Genomic DNA, 4,266 nt, shown 5'->3' with positions numbered 1-4,266 from the left:
TGGTCTAAGCAGTTTTCGTATTTGGAGCGAGCCGAGGATTTAAAATTTTCCGGAAGATCTGATTCGTCAGATTCTAGAATTGCGTCATACGCAGCTTAGAGACGTGTCCAGAAATTGCTTAGATTTTCTTTTTTTATTTCTAATACCGATTCAGAATTGTCCTGAATCGGTGAAGATGAAAATCGAGTGCCGTATCGAATTAGACTGTCACTCTCAGCAATAAATTTGGTATATGAAATATCTTTAAGCTTTTTTTGCTATGTAGCACCTTGTTTTGAGCGGGTAGCATCAGCAGATGTACATGGGCTCTTTTCTTCTGAAATCATTTTTTGTACTTTTAAATATTGTATTGATTTAGATTCCTTAGAATCTCCGTTCTTTTATATAATATGATAAAATTTAAAATATGAGAGAAGAAGAAAAAAAAATCTCTCAGTGTAGTTCTGATAATAATAATTACGCGTGAAATCTTTGCGAAAATTAATTTTTTATTGTGTTGTATAAGCAAAGTATCAAAGAACGAACGCGTATTTCGTTTTACTTATTCCTGGTGCTTATGTATTTAGCTACTAGTTTGTTCTTGTTTTTGTTTTTTATTTTATTTAACGTTTCGCACTCGTTGGTGCATACTTGCGTATACGAGCGAAAGCGAAAGGAAAAAGGTTGATGACCTTTGTATATGAGTTTGCACAATATGTGCGTGTTTATGTGCATACGTAAGATGCTAAAAATTWATTTTTTTGTTTTGTTTGCAATCCTGCTTGCTTGTGCTTTAACAAGAACAAGGGGTATTGCTGGACAGGTGCCGATTTGGACTTTGAATATAAGTATGTGTATGTGAACACTTGAAAATCGCAATACGTATGTATTTGCTTTTTCCGTAATTTTTTTTTAATTTGCAAATTTTTTAATTTTTAAAAAATTCAAATTTCGCATTTACCGCTTTATTTTCTCGGAATTTTGTAAAATGTATAKTATTCGCCGTACGGATAACGGGGGAATAGAAAATGGGTGAAGTGCAGGTATGCACTTTTGGTTAATATGTAAAATTTTAGTTATGCCGTTTATACGTACATGTGGGTGTATGTCACATTAATTTTGTTTCTCACTTTGTTTCGGTATGTAAGGTATGTACATATGAAAGTGGTGACTATTGGCATATATGTACATATGTTTGGTTTTGTTATTTTGCTTCTCTCTTTTTAAATTTCGCAATCGCCTTAGCTTACTTTTTGCGCAATCCTGCTTATATTGTTTTGAGTATAAGGGGTATTGCCGGAAAATTTTGTCAAATGAGTACTTGAAATTTTTAATTTTTTAATTTTTAATATTTTGTGTTTTGATACACAAATGTAAGCATAAGTAGGCCTTTTATCAGATATGTATATGCTGGTATATATATATATATATATGTATGTATTTGTATATATATTTTATATTATATACTGTACTATATACCGTTCATACATATATTTGGATGTACATATGTAATGTACCAAACTGTTTTCGGTTTCCCGGAAATCAACAGTAAGTTCGAACAGTTTGGTAGCAACCGTTCTATTAGAATTTACAGGATCGTATACAGTTTTTATAGAGATCTACTGTAACTTTTCACATACATATATGCAAATACGTACAAATGATTTAAAATAATAAATGGAGTGGATACACTCACTTTGTGCCGCTTCAAGGGTCTTTGAGGGCTTTATATACGGTTAAGATATGGGGGGTAGCTGATGCCAATGCATCCAATTTGTTTCCTTGGCTTTCCACTGTTGGTTGGGTTGTTTGGTTTATTATTATTATTTTTCTCAGTTCTTTGTTTCAGCTGTATTAATGTTTGATTCCGCAGTTTATTATATATGTTAAACTTCGCGCCCGTGTGGATGTATGTATATAAATTGTATTTCGCGCCCGACTTAATAATTTTATTTTTTGTTTTTTAGGTCTTGTTATATTTGTTTTTGGTTTTAATAACAGCACACACGATTTACCCTTTTTTTATTATTGTATTTTAATTAATTTTTTTGTTTTTTCGAATAGTGCCTTTCTCAGTGGCTCGAAGGACCAATGTTTAAAGTAGCATGTTTGAGTCACTTCACTTTGTCTTTTAACACTTACCACTTTCATGTGTTTAAATAATACACCCGTTTCGCTTATAAGGGTATTTTAATTCAATTTAATTGGATTGGGTTTTAATATGTTTACAAATCTTAACAAATATGAGGGTAATTACAGTTATTTTGGTTCGATGTTTTAATTTAAAAAGGAATATGCGGAACAATACTGATCGAAAGGGCGCGAGGATCACAGCGGCSATGTGTAGACTTCGATTGCCGATCAAAACGAGACTGATCAAGCTTTTAAGTTGRCCCTTTTGACCAGTGTGGTATGTGTTTGTGTGTGGGTGTCCTCTCGTGTGTGGGTGATGTTGATATGTGGATCCTGTGGAATGTGGGTACTGTTTGTGTGGTGTATTGGTGTAGTGACATTAGGGGGGCCGGCTTATCTCATTTAACCAATTATATTTGTAGAAAATTTCCGAAGGAAGTATGAAAAAGTTGAAAGATGAACTGTTTGTTGCTCCTCAAATATAACTATTCTTAAAAGATGCACGTTCTAATAAAGTTATGACTACTCTGGAATGTGTAGCTTGGAAAAGTGTAGTGTTTTTAAATGGTAAAATTTTCCTAGATAACTATTATATAAGGCACCAAGTTCTGATGAAATTTTGAAAAATATGCTGACACATCTGCAAACTCTAGAGCAATTATTACTATCAAGTTGGACTATCTCCACAACCATCTGTATACAATTTCGGATAATTTAGAAAAATGCTGCGAGGCACATAGTGAGCACTTCAACATGGATCTAAAAGTAAGGTATTAAGGTTAATGGATGTCAGTCGGCACATGATGTCAGTTTACAAGCCTGTCATTGTCGACCTGAAAATTATATAGGAAATGCTGATAAAATGAACTTTATTTTTCCTAATTATTATCTTGGTTTACTTGAACTTTTTTTTATTGTTAACCTCAAAAGCGATATTAAAAATTAATATATTATACTGTTTCATGTTTTCTGAGTTTTGTAATGTAAAGTGGAAATGAGAACTTAAAAATAAACGATAACAAAGCTTAAAAGATTATTGAGAGCTTTATGGTTTGTCAGCCCAAATATATCCGAAATATGTAGATCTTATGTTAACTTATGTAAAGTTACACAAATATTAGTTACTGTATTCGAATCTGCTGGGGAAGATATTTTTTTAGCTATTTCGCATACGCATACATATCAACATCCATCGCATATATTAGCATAAAATTAATCATTGTACCTAGATATATTTTTATTACATTAAATAACAGTCTATTGCTRACCACCAAGGCGACAAGTTTTTTATTTTCACTTCCTATTTCAATTTAATTACACATTTCTCAATTAAATCATTGTTGGTTCGTTGGGCTTAAGCGGTCGGGAAAAACTATTCTTGATGCTACAATGTCCATACATTTTTTGTGTTTTTTAATGATTTAGCTCTACTTTCTGCGTCTTTGGCAAAACCTTAACGTTTTCGAATATATACTATATTTCTTTATCTGGTTATTTCCATATAGATTGTAAGAAAGAGTAATATATTATTAGGTTGTAACAGGCGTATATCATCTAAATGATTGTATTTATTTTGTAAACAGCATTTAAATTCACAACGTAGTCTGTGAACAAATTCCGCCGAATATTCATATAACCACAAACTCTTTCTTGAATGCCATGAGAAAATGAAAACAATTTTACATACTTACGCAATATATTTTGACTTAGAGTTACTCACTTGAATAAATATGCAAGTTTGGCAGTCAGGATCATTATTTACACTAGGTTTGGCAAAGTCCCATGATAAATCCTCATACCTTAGTCCAATTAGTAAAGTCTGTAAAATCATTCGAAAGTTTATTATACAATTATTAATCATATTTTTTCTGTTAAAGTGATATGAAAATATATAACACAAAATATGTTTAGTAAATATTATTTAAAAGTTATTACCCTTTTGAAWTTTCCGCACAATAAAAAAAACCACTATTACTTTCAATACAACTATTGTATATGGGCATATGTATGTATATAGCCTTATTATTTACTAGTCTAAATAGGTTTGAAGACAAACTGTTTTCAGAGTCAGTCCAAGATAATTGAGCATCCTAGGCAAATCACAAACTTTGCTACTCTTCTAAGCCCACTTTTCTTTAACAGCAAAGTTTAAAA

General features: G+C 31.5%; 1 long non-coding RNA gene across 1 annotated transcript in view; it reads right to left on the bottom strand.

Annotated features, from left to right (window-relative positions):
* Window positions 1–3,924, bottom strand: part of LOC108976366 — a 63,525-nt gene extending 59,601 nt beyond the window's left edge. The window contains exon 1 of the long non-coding RNA XR_001993937.1: window positions 3,833–3,924. This is a non-coding gene — a long non-coding RNA (uncharacterized LOC108976366). The remainder of the gene's footprint in view (window positions 1–3,832) is intronic.
* Window positions 3,925–4,266: the final 342 nt, after the last annotated feature.

The sequence above is a fragment of the Bactrocera latifrons genome, unplaced genomic scaffold (assembly GCF_001853355.1).
Source record: "Bactrocera latifrons isolate USDA-ARS-PBARC rearing strain unplaced genomic scaffold, ASM185335v1 scaffold_754, whole genome shotgun sequence".
In the NCBI taxonomy this organism is placed as follows: Eukaryota; Metazoa; Arthropoda; class Insecta; order Diptera; family Tephritidae; genus Bactrocera; species Bactrocera latifrons.
This window is presented reverse-complemented; position numbering and strand designations above follow the sequence as displayed.